This window comes from Hemicordylus capensis, chromosome 1 (genome assembly GCF_027244095.1).
Source record: "Hemicordylus capensis ecotype Gifberg chromosome 1, rHemCap1.1.pri, whole genome shotgun sequence".
In the NCBI taxonomy this organism is placed as follows: domain Eukaryota; kingdom Metazoa; phylum Chordata; class Lepidosauria; order Squamata; family Cordylidae; genus Hemicordylus; species Hemicordylus capensis.
This window is the reverse complement of record NC_069657.1, coordinates 428,377,428-428,396,740: the sequence shown is the minus strand read 5'-3', so window position 1 is coordinate 428,396,740 and position 19,313 is coordinate 428,377,428. Positions and strand designations below refer to the sequence as shown.

Genomic DNA, 19,313 nt, shown 5'->3' with positions numbered 1-19,313 from the left:
ACTTTCAAAAAGCTTTTGATAAAGTTCCTCATCAAGGACTCTTGAAAAAACCTAGCAGTCATGGGTAGGGATGTGCTTGAAGCATTTCGCCACCTCTGTTTCGAGGAGCTGAAATGCTTCAAGCTTCCCCAGCCGAATCGTTTCAGCAGGGGATGAGCAGGAAATTTAAAAGGAGGAAGGCATGTCTTACTTGTTCCTCCCTGCCTTTCTCCCTTGGGAAGACCCTGTTCCCAACAAGATGCAGCCGGGCAAACAGAGAACCCGGCTGCTGAATACAAGCAGTGCTGCTTACGGGTGGTGGTGGTAGGGGGGAGTTGAGGAGCAAGGGAGGGGCAGGTAAGACTGCCTTCCTCTTTCTCTCCCTACCCCCTGATGTACACGAAACGCTTCATGCACATCCCTGGTCATGGGATAGGGGACAAGTTCATGTGTGGATTGGTAACTGGTTGAAGGACAGGAAACAGAGGGTAGGTATAAATGGACAGTTCTCTAAATCAGGGATCCTCAATGTTGGTTGGGCCCCCAGATGTTCTTGGACTTCAACTCCCATAATCCCCAGGCCCAGTGGCCTTTGGCTGGGGATTATTGGAGTTGAAGTCCAAGAACATCTGGGGGCCCAATGTTGAGGATCCCTGCTCTAAATGAAGAATAGTAAAAATTTGGTCCAGTGTTCCCTCTAACAGAGATTCCCAGATGTTGTTCACTACAACTCCCAGCATCCCTAGCTGTAGCGGTTTTTGCCTGTGGATTATGGGAGTTGTAATTATGGGGTAGGACCTATGCTGGGACCAATGCTTTTTAATGTTTTTTAATCTTTTTAATAAATGCTCTAGTAGTTGGGGTAAGCAGTGAGGTGACCACATTTGCTCATGACACTAAACTACTTAGGATAATGAAACCCACCACAGATTATGAAGAGTTCCCAAACTATGTCTCTAAACTGGGTGAGTGGGTGACAAAATGGCGAATTTGCTACAATAGAAGCAAGTGTAATGTGATGCATATTGGGGCAAAAAAACCCCACCAACTTTACATATATGCTGATGGGGTCTGAACTGTTGGTGACTGACTAGGAGAGAGATCTTGGGGCCGTGGGTGACAGCTTGTTGAAAGTGTTGACTCAGTGTGTGGCAGCTGTGAAAAAGGAAGGGAACTGAAAATAAAACTGCTAACATCATAATGCTATACAAATCTATGGTATGGCCACATTTGGAGTACTGTGTATAGTTCTGGTCACCATACCTCAAAAAGGACATTAAAGAACTCGAGAAAGTGCAGAAAAGGGCAACCAAGATGATCAAGAGAGCAGCTCCTTACGAGGAAAGGCTATAACACCTGGGGCTTCTTAGTTTAGAAAAAAACTGAAGGGCAACATGATAGAGGTCTAGAAAATTAAGCATGGTGCGGAGAGAGTGAAGAGAGAGAGAAATTCTCTCCCTTTCTCATAACAGTCGAAACAGGGGTCATCCCATGAAACTGATTGCCAAGAAATTTAGGACTGACTTTTTCACACAATTTTGAGGATCCAACTTTGAGAACCAATTGCATTAACGAACTTTGAGAACCCAGCTTTGAGATCGCCTGCATTAAACAATAAGGCAGCAGGTTTGGACTTAATGGAATGTGCATATTTTACAATTCAGTAAAAAGGATGGTTGGGGGAGAGGGAGGGGGAGAGAGAGAGAGAGACAGAGCGAGAAGCAAGCCAGCCAGCAAGCCATTGAGGCTATTCCCATGATCACTGGAAAGCAGGCTAAGGCAGCAGCCCGCTTTCCAGGTATCATGGGAACCCCCGCGCTCGCAGGCAAGCCCAGTGCTCCCAATGTGGCTTGCCCTCCTAATTCCCTCTCCTCTTAAATGAGGTTAACGGAGCAAGCATTCCTTTAACCTCATTTGGTTGTTCATGTGTCACCGCGGTGTGCGGCGACACATGAGGAGACCCCTGGCTGGGATGCTGCAATCTCTCCCTGCAGACCTGGAAGAAACTCTTTTCACCAGTCATGAGAAGAGCTTCATTATCTTCCCGATTCAACCCCGCCCCGCCTCTGCCATCTGCAATAACTATGTTACCTCCTCTACCATCTGCAAAATTCTGTTACCCTGAACTCCTCAGAAGAAGACCAGGATAGAACTATAATAAACAAGCAAATAAATGTGAACATAACCTACAGCAAAAGTGGCCAACCTGAAGCTCTCCAGCGGTGAGATGGTGAGAGCTGTAGTCCAGTAACCTCAGGATGGCCACCCCTGACCTAAAGGGTTGCTGAAAAGATGACTGAGACTTAAAAAGCATCACAAAACATTACACAACTCATGCTTCTCTTTATCCAAACTTCTGATCACCCAGACATTTTGTAGGCCTGGCAGGCTGCGTGATTTAGAAGAGCTTCAGACTGGGAGGGGTGCTCATGTCAGCAAGAGGGATGCAGCAGGAGATTTTGCTCAGTTATCATGCGAGGCCCACAAAGCACTTAGTCAAACTGGAGAAAGATTGTCTGCTGGAAATCATATTGTGACAGCTTCACTCAGCTACCAGGCATATGAGCCCACCAGACAACCCAACAGTGTGCAGGCAATAAAGCAAACAAGGGATTTGATGCGTCAAGGAAGGAATGCTCAAATGCCTGTCTAATATTTTGGCTATTCATAACATGTCATTGCGTCAATGAAATCATTACAGCAGCCAGCCTCAGTTTTTAAGCACACTGAGTTGCTCGAGATGTGTAAGATGAAGGAGCCTGATAGCTAACTGCAGAAAAAAACACCACAGAAGCTTGCAGATCAAGTTCCTTATAAGGAAAACATAGGGCCTAGCATTGTTACTCGCAACAGGGGGTTCTCAAATGTGGATGGTTGGAAGACAACTCCCATCATCCCAGGCACAATGGCCGAATGGCAGCTGCAGTCCCACAACAACTGGGGACACAAGTTTGAGAACCCTGACTTACGAGATTACCGTGTAATGCCAGGGCTAGAATCAAAGACTATAGCATTGCCTGGCCACTGAAGGGTTCCTAAGGTATTGGTGGCTCCGTCCACGCAGGCTGGCCATTGGCTCTTCTCAACAGGAAGGGCTATGAAGACTGCCTGGGCATTGCTACGATTTCCTAGCTCTGGGCTCTTTGCCGTTTGTTTCCTGCCTCCGATTCCTGACTTGGCTCCTGGTTCTTGTCTCCAGTTTGATAACTGCCTATGGCTCACCTCTGACACAGGTGCCGGTTCCCAGTAGTGCTGAACTGAACCCCCATCCCTAGCTTAGCACACTATTCAGTAAAAATCTGTTAAATAAATAAAAGTAAGAGGATGTGCATGTTAAATCAGAGGAAGGCACAGCTCACAGCTGCTGGCACGTCTCTGAGCAAGCACAGGGATCCCCTCCCTGCTCTTATCCTGACTCAGGATGCTCAAATAAAGAACAAAACTTAAAATATATACAAGCTGGCAGTTACTTGTCAGTCATGAGTCCTTGTTATTAGCTGAGCCGTTGTGATATCACAGAAGTCTAGGGATCGGAATTCTCTATGCTCTGAGGTCCCCTCGCCATTGACTAACCTGTCATGCTGACCTCAGAAGCTTATGGACATCTATATATTTATTTCTCCTGGGTGTGCCTTTGAATGTGCATCCTAGCACCCAGCCAGATTGGCTGGGCGGCAGAGGTGCCTGATTGGCTGGCGCACCCAAGAGAATTGGCCGGCAGTGGCGATGGTGGTGGTGGGTCTTTCCCGGCCGCGGAGGCGAGGCAAGGCGGCAGGCCCAGATGCGGAGGCAGCACTCGGGCCGGCAGCCTGGGCCCGTCTCAGCCTGGAGACTGGGGCAGAAGGTGGGGGTGGGGGGAGAAGTATCCGGCCCCGAAGAGGCTGGCAAGCAGCGGCAGCGGACCACGGAGGCGGCACTTGGAGCGGCAGGCCCAGCCGCAAATGCGGCACTCGGCCCGGTGGCGGGCCTGGCTGTGGAGGCAGCTATCGGCCAGGGGGCGGTGGGGCCAGGCGCCGAGGCCAGGCACCTGTGGGATGCTGGACTGGAAAGGAACTGGGTGGCGGAATTTCCCTGTTCGCCGTCTGGGAGGAGGATCGGCGGCGGAGGGGCCCTTTTTGGCCGCCCGCTTCCGGTTAAGAGTAAAATGGGGAGGAGGGAAGGGGGAGGAGAGAGTGGGGGAGGGCAAGAGAGTGGGGAGGGCAAGAGAGCAGGGGAGGGGGGAAGGCAAGAGAGCGGGGGGAGGGGGAGTGCAAGGGATGGGGAGGGCAAGAGAGCGTGGGGCAGGGGGAGGGGAGGGGTAAGAGAGTGGGGTGTGAAGGAGGGGAAAGGGGGCAAGAGTGTGGGGCAGGGGGAGGGGAGGGGTAAGAGAGTGGGGTGGGAAGGAGGGGAAAGGGGGCAAGAGTGTGGGGCAGAAGGGAGAGAGGAGGGCGAGGGAGAGTGGGGCAGGGGGAGTGGAGGGGGCAAGAGAGTGGGGTGGGAGGGAGGGGAAGAGGGACAAGAGTGTGGGGCAGAAGGGAGGGAGGAGGAGGGAGAGTGGGGCAGGAGGGAGGGGGGAACAGCCAGCCCCAAAGAGTGGACAGATGCTCTGTGCAGGTTGGCTAGTTCTAACTATTCTGAGAAAAACTATCAGTGGAAAGAGCTTATGGACAGAAGCAGCTGTGTTTATTCAACGTTGCTCTGAAAATATTTTTGAAGCAGTTTTAACAAAATCCAAAGGTGCTGAAGGGTTTCAGAACAAACAAGGGCAATTTAAGGGTGAAAAACCTTGGTAAAGTTTCAAGGGGGCAGCTTATCAGTACTGGTGGCTACAGCAATAACTGCAATTTTTCTTTTTTTTAAAAAAAGTTTACATCTCTGCAGACAGTGGTGGCAACACTAGCCATGATGTATTGTTATCCTGTAGTCAAGTCTGAAGAAAAAAACAGTGGCTTTCAGAAGGCTGAGAAATTCCTCAGAGAGCCTTGGGCTTGCTTGAGAAATTGCTGAAATTGGTTCTCCCATGTTTGCTGCCTGAAAAAATGGCGGAGAAAATGGGAGGAGCCGTCGGAGAGTTTATAAGCTGCCTTTCAAATCAGAAGCCAGCCAACGGAGGATTAAAACAACAATAAATCTACTAACAAAAACTTTAAAACTAAGTAATATTTGTCATGCTGCAATGTTATAGTGCATTATTACTTTGTGAGCTGCTCAGAGAACAATTGTTAGGGAGTGGCCAACGAAGAAAGTTGTTGTTGTTGTTATGTATTGGAATTGGGTCCTGCAGAGCTTTACCACCCACCTAACACTGTGCAGGATGGTTTTTAGGATGGTTTACAGTAGTAACCATCCTAAAACAGTATTTTTGGAATGTTTGTTTTAAAGTTCTTGAAATAACTGTGATTTTATCTAGAGGTCTGATTGTATTTGTAGCGTGTTTCTCTTTAAAATATAATCTTGAACCAAAAGTTGTGCTTTTATCCACGTAATTTCCATTCAGTTTTAGTTTCTTATTGCTTTCCTGATGTATGGCATGGAAAAGTGACCCTGTACTATTTGTGTAAGCATAAACACTGCAATAAATTACCTTTTGCCATTATTTAAAATGACTAATGGTCTGTTAGCCTTTTAGGATGTAATTTAAAAATCATTTGTCTTTGTGTGAATAACTAAAAGTCTACTTCCTCTCGAGGTAAAGCACGGTCTTTAAGAACAGAAAGCCACTAACTGTGGATGTGTTATTCTATTATATTGAGCCCAAGACTGGGGTAATCTAACACCACATATTTGGGCAATGGACTGTTAAGGCTCAATTGATGTTAGAGTCTTCCAACAGGTCAGTTGTTGAAATGGCATGTGTGCAATGAGCTGTGGACTGGGTTTTGTGACATGAATGATTGTCACAAAAACCGCCCAGGGACTTGTAGGGGAAGAATGGCAGTTCAGTCCCCAAATAGCAGAGCAAAACCAGTTTGGTGAGAAAGCAGCAAAGCAAGAGGTCTTGAGACAGTTCTTTAGTATTGAAGAACTACAAGGATTTATGTAAAGAAAAGGTTACAAACAAATGTGAAAAAGCCTGCAGCTTAATTTCAGCTGTAGCTCATGGCTGAAGAGAGAGACCAAAAATAACAGCCATCCCTGGAGAGACAAAATAGAAACTCACACTGGACGAACAAAGAGGGGAAGAGTCGAGGACTTTTAGCCATGACCCCAACCCCCCCCCCCGCCAGTGGTCACTATGAGACATTGCAGCTGAGAGCTGATGCTGCCTAGCTCCAACAGGACCTCTGTATGGGGTAGTATAAAAATGTGCTAAATAAATAAATAGATTGTGGAGATGTTCCCACTGCTATCTCCATGGTGACTTTATTGTGCTGGTATTCCGCTGAGCAAGTTTTTGATTGGCCAATAGCAGCTGAGTTTAATGGTCATTGTGGATGACATCCAGAGACATCTTTGCGCCACCCCAGTGACACCCAACCACTTGAGTGGCCATTTAAAGGACAGGGAAATAAATTTCCCAACTTGATTTGCCCCCCTCACGCCCCTCATCCCAGCAGGCAACAGAAGCAGCCCATGGCAGCTGGGAGAACAGAAGAGCAGAAGAGATGTTTTGCCATCTAGTCTCTGCTCTTGGTGAGGCAAGCAAGATCAATCAACTAAGACTCCGGAGAAGAATCCTATGGAATGCCCTGCTGTTTTGTTCCCACTTTTCTTTTTTAATTTCAATTTTTAGTCTCACTTCATGCCATCTTGGGCACTTGCTGAGTGGAAAGGCAGGATAAACATCCCCAAACATACAAATACAAAATAAACGGCTATTTTTGTTTGTCTACTTATTGCTTTACTTTCCATTTTGCTGCTGGGAGTGGATTTTGAGTACATGACTGTTGCATTCTATTGAGGAACGTTTATGTTGTGTTGTTGAGAAGTTTGTCCCAATGGGGATCCTGTAGAGAGCGGGGGGCGGGGGAGAGAAGTCAGCAAGGAAATGGGAGGGAAAGGAGGAGAGCATGGAGTTGTTTCTGAATACACTCTTAGAGAAATCTAAATAAGAATACTTTGTGTTTGTGAGGGAAGCAGCTATAAAACATCACCGCAGGCATAACTGTGGCCACCGGAGACACATGATCATAGCACCCACCTGTAAAATTAGTACCATTGTTTTTCGTTTTGGAGGAGAGGGGGCTGAGCTGAGTGTGAATTGGGTTCAAAGGAGGAATCTGTGAGTAAATGTATGGCCTTTTTATTTATGCCAAAAATAATCAGCCTGCCAGACATGGCTGAATAGTGGAGATTGGACTGTGATAAGTGTCAGGCTGGGATTTAGAACAGTGAATTCCTGCCAAAAGCAAGATGTCATCCGTTCAAGAGACAAGAAGTGTTTGCCTGAGACTTGGGACTTTTTAGAACCTGTGGCTATGCCGATTTGTTTCTTTAAGGAGGCTCATGTTTAGTTTAATGTTTTGAAAAACACAAACTGTGAAAAGGGGAGAAAGAGAGAGGACATTTCTGATTGAGATTGTTTATTTTGGAATCTCTGAAAATGACTCCTCGTAAGGGTGGTTCCATGACAATATAATTAAGGAATAAGACATGACAGCCAGTCATTTCTGGGTTATTACTGCATGCCTAAGGTGGCATTATAGGCACAAGGCTGTAGGGAGAGTGGCTTTAATCACCCAGTAAGTGCAATAATAATCCCTTTGAAATGTGCTGTCTGGAGAGCCTTGCTGAAATGGAATTTAGAAGCAATCCTAAGGAAAACAGACAGACTGATAAATTTACTGCACATTAATTCTGACAAGACTGGTGCATCACTGACAGCCATTGAGAAAGTTCCATTGGGTCAAGTTTCCATCATTAAAAATATCCCCAAAGGTTGTCTTTTAAAAATAAGAAGCAAACCTCCCTTCCGTAGCTTTTGATTGCTTGTCTAAAAAAAACACCTTTGTTTTAGAAAGTCTAATAAAAAATAAAATTAATGATATTGTTGGCTTTAGAGATCCTATCTACTGCTAATGTTTAAATGGGTTAATATCCAACGGTATTACACAGCAGTGAAAATGAACGGGCACAATAACTACTATGCTATGCTACCAACCAAATTACTGCATCTGGAGGGGATGTTCTAATATGACATGCAAATTCATTAAGCACTAGTAACTGATATTCACTGTGAAGGCATCGCTGAATAGATACTGGGGGCCAGGGGGCATATTTTTGACTATATGGATATGTGTAAAGGCTGTATGATCGCATAATAAAGAAAACATTTAGAATATATGTTTTCTTCTTTCCACTGCAGCAAGCATTATTCTTTTAGGATGATGATGCGCTCTATTTGGAAATCAGTAAATCTGTCATTTTCTTGGCAGCAGTGCTTAATTTTAGATACTTGACTATTTGAATCGATTTTGGTCATTCCACTCGAGACAAAGAATAATGGAAACTGTGACCATTGTGGTTTCCATTTCTCTCTTAATCACCAGATCTGGGAGTTCAAGAATGATCCTCAGGACCAAGAAGATATGGATACCACCCAAATGCTGAATTGCTTCAGTAAAATATTTGGTAATGGCTATTAAAATATTTTTGTTGGTGTTAAAAAGAGGGCATAAAATGAAGTTGTTTTATTATGAAATGGTTTATGAAGAGAAATAACTCTAAAAACAACAATGCTTTGAATTTCCTTTTACTGCTTTATACCATTTTGTGTCATATGTTCCTTTGCCAATACAAATTTTTGCAAAGACTTTCATATGTGCTAGAAACATCCTTTTGTGTGAATCTTTCTCTTTATTGAACTATATTTTGCCCTGTTTTATAACCTGCATGGCATGTAACATTATTTATTTATTTTATTTAAAATATTTATATCCTGCCCCTCCAGTACAATACTGCTCAGGGACAATAGAAGTAATATAAAATTTAACACAATAAAACAAACCACAATGTAGAACAAAACAAAACAAAACAAATTAAGATTAAAAACCCATCCAGCTATAATACAAATACAGTAAAAAGCCTCTCTAAACAAATAAGGGAGGGCATTCCAGATCCAAGGCGCCACAACCGAAAAGGCCCTGTCTCTTGTCCCTGCCAATCGAATCTCAGTCAATGGTGGGGCTGTAACTAGGGCTCGAGATGATGAAGCTTATTACTTTTAGACTGTGAGCCCTTTGGGGACAGGGAACCATCTTCTTATTCTATGTCAGAATAAGCGTAAGAAGATGATCCCGTCCCCAAAGGGCTCACAGTCTATGGAAATTGCTTCAAGAACTTTTTTTTTTTTTTGGAAAAGTGATATATAATTAGAGGTAATACTAGTAATAGTGTAATAGTAGTGATTGCTTTGGGAATCCAGTGCTTCCCTGGGCCAAGCTGATTCCTTGATTATTTTGGCATCATATCATGCTCCTATCAGTAGATTTAGTTCTTCCTACTCTTTAAGGGGCACCTCAAGTCATATCTATTTTCACACACTTTTCTCTGTTAACTGAGAACATTTAATGGAGTGTCTCTAGTCCTCCATGGTCCTTCTTTACCCCTTTCCTCTTTCATTTTCATCATGTCTGTTTGTTTGTTTATTGTTAAATGTACACAGTACCTTTCATTAAAAATGACCCCAAGGCAGTTCAGAGCATCTTAAAAGCAGTACAAATCTGTTTAACAATTACAGATATTAAAATTAGAATACTAAAACCAGTACAAATCTATTAAGATTTTTAAAAAATATATCTTTAGATTGTAAGCCCATAGGCAGAGTTTGCTGTTCATTCTATGCAGAGGTGCACCTAGGTAATTTTGGAGCTTGGACCTGGCTTGTGGCAACCCCGCCCCCACCTCCTACCCCTGCTGCAAGTTAAACATCAATTTTTGACATGTAGGTTTTTGAGGGCACAAGCCACACCACCCAGGACAGAATAAAGATGATTTGGGGGCCTCCCGGGGATGTGGAGTCCCTGGACTTCAGCCCCGAAGTCCAGCAGTAAGAGCGCCTTTGATTTTGAGCCGGGTCTCACTATCCATGAGACCCGGTTTTGTCAAAACTGCAGGGGGAGCGGGCTAAGCCCGCTCTCCCCGCAGACGAGCGCGCAGGGAGCCCTGGGTGGCCGGCCACACGATGTCTGGCTCCGGGATGGAGGCGGTGGGGGCTGGGGAGCTCGAGGGCCGTGTGGCCCCCGGAAGCCTCAGTATGCCCTGCGTGAGCGCGCAGGGCATACTGGGGAGACCTCCAAGCCGGGAGGCTGCTTTTAATTCTCCCGGCTGGGGGTCTACTCGTGAGTAGCCACAGCGCGGAGCCACGCCGCAGCTACTCACGAGCAGTTAGCCCAGGTTTGCGGAGCACTCGCTCCGCAAACCCGGGCTAAGAGGTGGGCTACAAAAGCGGGTTAGCCGCTCCGGAGCCACCGGGCTCGGCTGCGAGCCCGGTGGTTCTAACGATCACAAAAAATGGGCTAGGATTTTCCTAGCCCGATTTTTGTGATCGTAAGAATAGCCCCTCAGTGTTTTATATTATACAGCACTTGGTTTTCTTTTAAGTGCTTAAGACATAATAATAATAATAATGTTTATGATTATTAATCATGATGTTTAATTATTAATCATGAAGTTTTCATGATGATGATTAATCATTTTTAATCGTTATGATTATGATGTTCCCAGGAAATCTAGGACCAACAAACAGAAGTACTTTTTCACACAACGCATAATCCACTTGTGGAATTCTCTGCCACAAGATATGGTGACAGCGAACAACCTGGATGGCTTTAAGAAGGGTTTGGATAACTTCATGGAGGAGAGGTCTATCAACGGCTACTAGTCGGAGAGCTGTGGGCCACCTCCTGCCTCAGAGGCAGGATGCCTCTGAGTACCAGTTGCAGGGGAGTAATAGCAGGAGGGAGGGCATGCCATCAACTCCTGCCTGTGGCTCCCAGCGGCATCCGGTGGGCCACTGTGCAAAACAGGATATTGGACTAGATGGACCTTGGGCCTGACCCAGCAGGGCTGTTCTTATGTTCTTATGATTATGATACTGATGTGTGAGATCCGAAGCTGCAGAAACCCACTTATGTAACAGAACTTTCCCATCACCTCTCCCGCTGCAGCCCTCTGCACCCTCCAAAGTTCTCCATTGAGGGAACCCACCCACCCCCATAAGGAAGTGAGATGGGCTGTGGAGGATTGCTGGGAGAGGCAGAAAATGCTGAAAAATGGAAAGGAAGCACACCTTGAAGGAGCTGTAAATCCTATATAATTATTTCTATTAATTTATTGGCCCACATGTTCCACAGTTTAATGTGGAACATTTATATCCCGCTCTTGAGGTACCCAGAGTGGTATACAGGTGAAACTTGGAAAATTAGAATATCGTGCAAAAGTCCATTAATTTCAGTAATGCAAATTAAAAGGTGAAACTGATATATGAGACAGACGTATTACATGCAAAGCGAGATAAGTCGAGCCTTAATTTGTTATAATTGTGATGATCATGGCGTACAGCTCATGAAAACCCCAAATCCACAATCCCAGAAAATTAGAATATTACATGGAACCAAGAAGACAAGGATTGTAGAATAGAACAATATCAGACCTCTGAAAAGTATACAGTGTACTGTGCTTGATTGGCCAGCAAACTCGCCTGACCTGACCCCATAGAGAATCTATGGGGCACTGCCAAGAGAAGGATGAGTGACATGAGACCAAACAATGCAGAAGAACTGAAGGCCGCTAATGAAGCATCCTGGTCTTCCATAACACCTCATCAGTGCCACAGGCTGATAGCATCCATGCCTCGCCGCATTGAGGCAGTAATTGCTGCAAAAGGGGCCCAAACCAACTACTGAATACATATGCATGCTTATACTTTTCAGAGGTCCGATATTCTGTTTGTAAATTTGTTTCAGCTATAATTACTGTTGAAGGACATCCAGACTAGTGTTGAGCTAGTGCAACAAGAGAAGTTGCACACGGTTAAGAAGTTTGCAGAGCTGTGTGAAGTTGTGGTGTTCCAGGATACGACACGATTGTGAGATGCTTTCAAGGTATCTTTTGTTAGCGCAGAAAATAGTCAACATCCTGCCAATATCTTTTGTTAGCACAGAAGATAGTCTGAAACAAATGTTCCTTTCCATACATAAATGTATTGCACTAGTGACTTCTACTGTCTACACAGCTCCCACTTGTTAAGTTCTACAAACACTCTCATGGTGAGTTCAAACTAAGGGACTGTATTGTTTCAGAATTTGTGGTCAAAATGAAATTGGACAAAATGAAATTGAAGATCTAATGCATTATCTCCTTCATTGTCCCTTGCTTAAGAATAGGAGAGGTAAATTTGTGTAAGCTTTTATCAGTAAATCACTGGAATGTACAGAGATCCAGAGAATTTATCTTCTTGCTGATGTAGGTGTCTTTGTAATTTCAATGACAGCATTATTTGCTAAAGCAGCTGAGGAAATTAGAAATGAGAGGTTGAAAGATATTGCAGTTCCTTATGCTAGGGATCAGTGAGTGTAGTGGCTGGTATTTTCATGTATTACAAATTATTGTCCTCTTTAGAAGCATTTTGCAATTATTGATTGTTATAATGCAATTAAACTGATTAAAAACTTGTGCAAAATAGCTTGCCTACTTTGTATTTGTGTGCAGTCATGCTTCACTTTCTAGAGAAAGCGTTCAGCATTTTTTGCATCAGGATATGGTGTGAGGTTTTTTAGGTCTGGTTTTTTTCACCTGCTTACTCTTTTCTAGACAGAAAAATTTGATCTTTTTTAAAAATGATGTTTTATTAATTTTAGTATATACTTGTCAAGTAATAAAATTAGGTTTAACTTATCATTTCCATTTAATTCCCAAACTCCCCTCTGTCATAATTTTGCTATATTCTCTTTATTATTGCCATGATATTATTGCCTAATATCACTGTAAATTCACACAACTGTTTTGCTGTCAAAAATGCCTTTATTGTTAAGGGTGATAATTGTCTGTGTTTGTGTGTGTGTGTGTGAGTGTGCGCGTGTGCGCCTTGCAATAGTCTGTAATCCAAACAACAACAAAAAACCAACCTCCATTTTATAATGAAAGGATTTAAGAAACAAAACTCCACTACAAGTCCCCAAGGGACAAGATAGTTACTTTTTAGGGTAAAAAGTCATTGTTGTGGTAGTAATAGGATATGTCCTCAGCTTGTTCTTGTGTCTTATTATTATTTCCCTTACTGCAGGTTGAAAATAACTTCCCTTTTGCCTCACTCATGTTGTTGCGACTGGCAGACTCTAGAATGAAAAAGAATGTGCTGGAAATGGCAGGATCCTGCCAAAACAAATGGATGGCACAGTGGAATCCTGCATGGAAGTTATATGCACTGCGAACTAGGCATTTTTCTAAGTGACTGCCCAGCTGTAGGTGTGGCTAACACTCTGTAACTCACCTACAAAATACTTATTTGTTCAGCCGTACAAGAGAGAGAAAGAAAGAGAGAGAGAGAGAGAAATTAGCATGACGCAGTGGCAAAAGTTCCATTTAATGAAGATAAAGTTCCTGAGAAAAGAGTGAAGTGAGTCGTGCCGGGTCCATGCCTATGAAAATGCCACAGCCTGGAGATTAAAAGGTTTTAGGAGGAAATAATACTTTTCTTGTCACTAGTCTTCACTGGCAGAATGAGCGCAACAGCTGGAAGGCATATGCACAGTGTTTACTGGAGCGATTCTTACACTTTCAGACAGAAGGAAATCCTGTGCGGGATTGGAAAGTGCAGAGAGCTGTCACCAGGGAATAGGCTGTCTGTGTGTCTCTGTGAAATGAAAGCCGTGCGGACCACAGACTCTGCAGTGGGCACTTCCTGCTCCACTTTCCGGAGCAGATCAAGATTCCTTTCTCCCTCCTGCCTATTTTTTGGGGGGAGGGGGGCATGTAAAATCTAGTGATTGTATCTGCAAAGATGCTGAAGAGGTTCAGGATTTACTTTGTATCAGACTTCAAAAAAATCATATTAATCCTGGGTTTCTTGGCAAAGGGTGATTCTGGAACGTTTGCCATCTCTCGGGTCACATAGATTGCTCTTTGCAGGCTAATAAGACACTTGATATCACTTAGGGCTTTTTCCAGGGGGCGGGAGAAATGGCATAGTTTTCAAACTACTGCTTACGTTGATCGGAAACACCCAGCAAAGAAAAGGGTAAATTGTGGCACTGTTGATTGACCACTTTACAGCAATGTTTGGCATTCATGGCTGATCATTAATAAAGAGCATGCTCATTATCAAAATCTGTGTTAAATCCATTCCACAAACAAACCAAGTGTTTATGCAAAAGATATTTGGAAGAGTTTTCAAGTCTAATCACCTTCAATCTGGCTATAGCCAAAATAAATTCTATGGGAAGCAAAACAAACTGTTCAACAGACAGAGTGCGCTTTAAGGGGCTCCTGAAATAATCTCTATTTTCTTATTTTGCCACATATTATATTTCTGTTCTTTTCTGGAACAGATAGAATCTTCATATGTATGTGTTGCTGCTGAAACAGAGAAGGGTTGGCATATGCCATTGCCAGAAAGGAGGAGGGAAAGGAGGGGGTTATATAAACAATTACTTTTTAATTTCAGACAAATTACACCACCAAGTACTGGTAAAAGTAGTACAGCTGCAAAGTTCTTCATTGGTTTGAGTTTTTCTGAAAGTTTTTCACACCCAGCGTTTAGTTCACTTCTCTTCCGGAATGGAGGTGTGTGTTTACATATTGGCCAAATTTACCCCTAAATCCTGTGAGCTATCAGGGAGTGCTTCACACACAATCCAGGTTTTTCATCCTGCATTAGAGTGGAGCCCGGTTTATATCCGGAGATTTTAAAAAATCGACTTTTTGTGTCGGTTTTTTGAGACAACTTAAAACTCACAGTAAAGCCTTGCAGAAAACCCACAGTAAAACTTGCTGTCTGGGACAGTTCCTGATGTCATCATGATGGACTTTTGATTGCAGTGGGCAAGCTCTTCCTTACGCAGTTCAGAATCTTTTCAGAATACTCACAAGCTTTCTTGGCAAGTGTTTGGAAAAAGCATGTTGGTTTTCTGAGAGCACTCTTATAGTTCATAATGTTGCATGCATGTTAATAGGCCTTTGCATAGACATTGCCTTCTTGGAATTGTAGTTTCATTAGTTTGAAGTTGTAGGACATGTTTCCTTATTCTGACTGATGGTTGGCAGCTGCCTTGATTGAAGGGCTTGAAGGAGCAGGATGTAGCACATGGATTGGATGGACTGGGTGAGTCTCTTGCTTTTCGAGGTGGTTGCCTGATGAGGCTAGTGGGTCATACCCTGGTCTGCTGAACACTGACTACACAATGTAATGAACAATATTCATTCAACATGCTGAACTAGAAAAGAATGGAATAAATTGTGCTCCATTGGAACACAGCCAAATGTTATGAGTTGGACAAATTTGTATACTGAACTAGCTGATTAGGAAATTTGGCACCATCACTATCTGCATCAAGAAACACCTTTTGGAAGTCTGGGATTTATTTTAATTTTGGAACCATTAAAGATCCACAAGAAGGAGCTGATAGGGACAGCAGTGGGTTAGAGATTCCCATGAAGGTACCTATTGCCACCATCAATGCTTTGTGCTTCTTATAATCAATGCTGCTGCACACTGCCAATCCACTAGCACTACTCTCATGGCACCATGCCCTAAGGATTAGGGGCATTCAGAAAATTCGGACACAGATTTGGATTCAACCTGATCTGAATATGACAATATCGGACTGAGATTCTATGGGCCTGGGCGATATCGAATATCAGATCGGAGTCAGAATCCAAATCTGAATTCTGGCTTACATTAGGATTTTACCCATTGAGGACGGGGGGGGGGGATGGATCACCAAAAATCACCAGTTGGTCCTAGAGCCTTGGTTCTCTCCCCCTCCCCCCGCCGGCAAGCCTTGCTGTTTCACCATGTGCACTACCTCTTAAACTTTCCAGAATAGATGTTCATCTGATAACTTTCTAAAATCCTTCTCAGCAAACAGTTCCACGAAACTTTTGTGAAATCATCTATTATCGTGAGAACTAAAATTCTCTTGAATGTTTTTTTTTTTTTTTAAATTGTGAGGAATTCTTTCTTCACCCAAACCAAAATTTGTTCAAAAATCAAGATGTAGCTTTTCAATTTCAGGCAGCCATTGGGGGAGAATAGGTACAAGTGGAGTGATTAACCCTCTTCAGATCTTGTGATTGTCTTCTGCAACTTCCCTTCCCATCAATATTTTTTTTTTTGCCATTTTAAAGAAAATTTCCCCCCAAAATCAGCAAAAACCAGTTGATTGACTCATAGGTTTTAAAAAACAAACATATTACACAGAGTCCTGCCAATGTGGTCTTCATGTGTACCAGATTTTATAACTGTATGCCCATACATTCCAGAAATACAAAGGGGGGGGCAAAAGGGGCATGCTGTTCCCCCTTTTCTTGAAGGCAAAGGGCAGATCCCTCCACACGGGGGTAGAATGATGGCCCAAGGATGGTCTTTAGTTTCAGAAGTTTTTGTAAAGTTCCCGCTTGAAACAAGCCAGATTTCACCATTTGTAGCCATTTTTAACAAAATATTCAAAAATTCACCAGTACTCAAGGAATTGGCCAATTATCTTCAAATTCATTACAGTGGGCCCTGATCGCCTTCCCCTCATATGTGGTAAGTTTCAGGGCTCTAGGGCCAACCAGTGATATTTAGTGATTTTTTTCAATTCTCCCATTTACCTTTATGGGGAAAAATCCTTTTCCATTTTGCTAATTCTGAAATTCTGAAGTATTTCCAAAATCAGTTTTAATATTTCAGAATCAATTGTGACTTTACTGATCTGATTAAAACTGGGTTTGGATTTTACCAAATTGGGGCAATTTTGGATAAAGTCCAAATTTTCTAATCCAAATTTGCACAGGCCTCCTAAGGACCACCACAGGCCTACTGCAGGGAGAAGAGTAGAAAGCTCAGCTAGGGAAGGGAAACGGACTAAAAATGGGGGCGGGGGGGGGTTTGCAGAAGACAATCACCAGGTTAATCACTCTTATGCTCAGGAGGGTTACTCATTCTTGTGCTCACTGATTATCCTCCACAAATGCCCCCACAGCCCCCACATTAGGATTATGAGACTATGGATCCTATGTTTATCATGTAATGTAAAGGCTAAAACAAACAAGCTGAAGCCCTGCTTGATATATTTTGCTGGCCTGTGCCATTTCACACTAGAAGTGGAAGATCTAAGGAGCTCATCCACATAAAAATGATTCCATATGAAATCACCATGTCAGGGAGAAAATTCTAGGCTAGGCTTTTGGATATCTCAGGAATGTCTGCCATTTGTAATTTATTATTTAAATATTTATTTATTTATTTATTTGATTGATTGATTGATTGATTGATTGATTTCTATACTGTCCTTCCAAAAGTGGAATGGTAGAGTCCGGCAGACATACATCTTCTGGGGCTTCTGCTTCTTAGCACATCTTCCATCCTATGATGGAATAGCCACCACGAAGCCCCAGAATGGGGGAATGGGGAAGGCTGTTAGGACTTTTAATGGAAATTCTCTGAAGGTGTGGAGTAAGGACTCTACTTGTACCTGTTGTCCTCCAAAAGGCTGCTTGAAACTGAAAAACTACATCTGGATTCTTGAACAAGTTTTGGTTTTGGTGAGGAAAAAAAGCGTCATGATTTTTTTTTTTTAAAAAAAAAACACCATTCAAGAGAATTTCAGTTCTCAAGATAATAGGTGTCCAGCTGTTCATCATTCTGCCAATCATGTGCCCACATGAGCAGCGCGACGGCGATTGGCAGAGCCAGGAACCAGAGTAGGAGTGTGCAAGAAACCAGCTGGTCCGCTTCGGTTCAAGTCCGAACTGGACCTGAACCAGACTGGGCCAGTTCAGTCCAGCATCCCCTTGAACCCCCCCCCCCCGCCCCAGTTTGGTCTGGTCTGGGGTTTCTCCCCTCAATTTTTCTTTTTTTTAAGCAATTTTTTAATTACACTGACCGCTCCAGGGGAGTTGTTTTAGGGGGCAGTGTGTGGGGGGGTGGTCTACTGAGGTTACCCCTCCCCCCACCAGCCTCCCTTATGCCATAATGGGACAACCCAGGCCACACAGAGACCTATTGCGCAGGTGCAGCAGCCTCTAAAATGGTTGCCACACTGAGGGGGAAAGGCCGACGAATGGCCGAATTATGGTATAAGGGAGCCTGGCAGAGGGAGAGGGAACCTCTGAAGACCCCCCCCAGCCGCTTTTAACAACTCCCCCGGAGGGGGTAAGTGTTATTTTAAAAATTCTAATTTAAAAAAAATTTGTGAACCACAGGGCAGTTCGGACCGGGGTCGGACTGAACAGGTGTGGTTGGATTTGACCCAGAACAGTTGAACCAAACCAGTTCGACAATGAACCTGTTCGCATATCCTTAAATCAGAGGAGGAAGTTCTCCCGCATCCTTCATTGCACAGCACCGCCGATGCAAGGGACCAGTACTGGTGGTTCTCACAACCAGCCCCACCTGGGCTACAGCTCTCCTACCTGGGTAGGGCTGGTCATGAGAATGACCTCTGTCTAAGCTATTGTACTGCTAGCTGAGCAATCATAAATCTCTTACAAATCTGTTATCCTATGAGTTTACCATGCACCTCTGAACCATGTGACCACTGAAAGATATTCTCCTCAGGGGATGGAGCCACTCTGGGAAGAGCAGAAGGTTCCAAGTTCCCTCCTTGGCAGCATCTCCAAGATAGGGCTGAGAGAGATGCCTGCATTCAATCTTGGAGAAGCCGTTGCCAGTCTGTGTAGACAATCCTGAGCTAGATAGACCAATGGTCTGACTCAGTATATGGCAGCTTCCTATGTTCCTAGCCATCTATATATTTATTTCTCCTAGGTGTACCTGTCACTAATCCCATGCGTGGCAGCTCTTGCAAGAATTCACGAGCAGCTGCTGATTAGCGACGGGGATGGGGGAGAAAATAGGGATGCCAGATGCTGCCACCAGCAGGTAGCCCAGCCTCTGGGAGCAGGTGGCGGCAGGCTGGCCTGGCTGCCGGGAGCAGCAGGCAGCAGCAGCGGGCCAGCCCAGCCACTGGGAATTGGCAGGTGGGTGGGCAGGTGGGATGAGGTGGCAGGCTGGCTTTCTGGCTGGCCTGCCAGCCAGAACATGCTGGGGGTGGGTGGGCAAGAAGCCTTGGGTGGGTGTGGGGGGAAGAAGCGGGCTGGCCGGGCAGTAGAGGCGCAGATGCTCTGTCTTGGGGCTAATTTGTACATTGCCCCCCCCCCCAGTTTTCTCCAAATTCAGGAGTCACTTCTCTATTTTCAGGTCTGGAAAA

At 44.2% G+C, this 19,313-nt stretch overlaps 1 long non-coding RNA gene across 2 annotated transcripts; it reads left to right on the top strand.

Annotated features, from left to right (window-relative positions):
• The first annotated feature begins 6,929 nt into the window (after positions 1-6,929).
• Positions 6,930-14,215, top strand: LOC128339806 (uncharacterized). 2 transcript variants are annotated; one of them, XR_008313223.1, is made up of 4 exons: positions 6,930-7,180; positions 8,448-8,529; positions 11,865-12,002; positions 13,184-14,215. It is a non-coding gene; the product is annotated as an uncharacterized LOC128339806 (long non-coding RNA). The 2 variants fall into 2 exon arrangements; XR_008313222.1 differs by lacking the exon at positions 11,865-12,002.
• Positions 14,216-19,313: the final 5,098 nt, after the last annotated feature.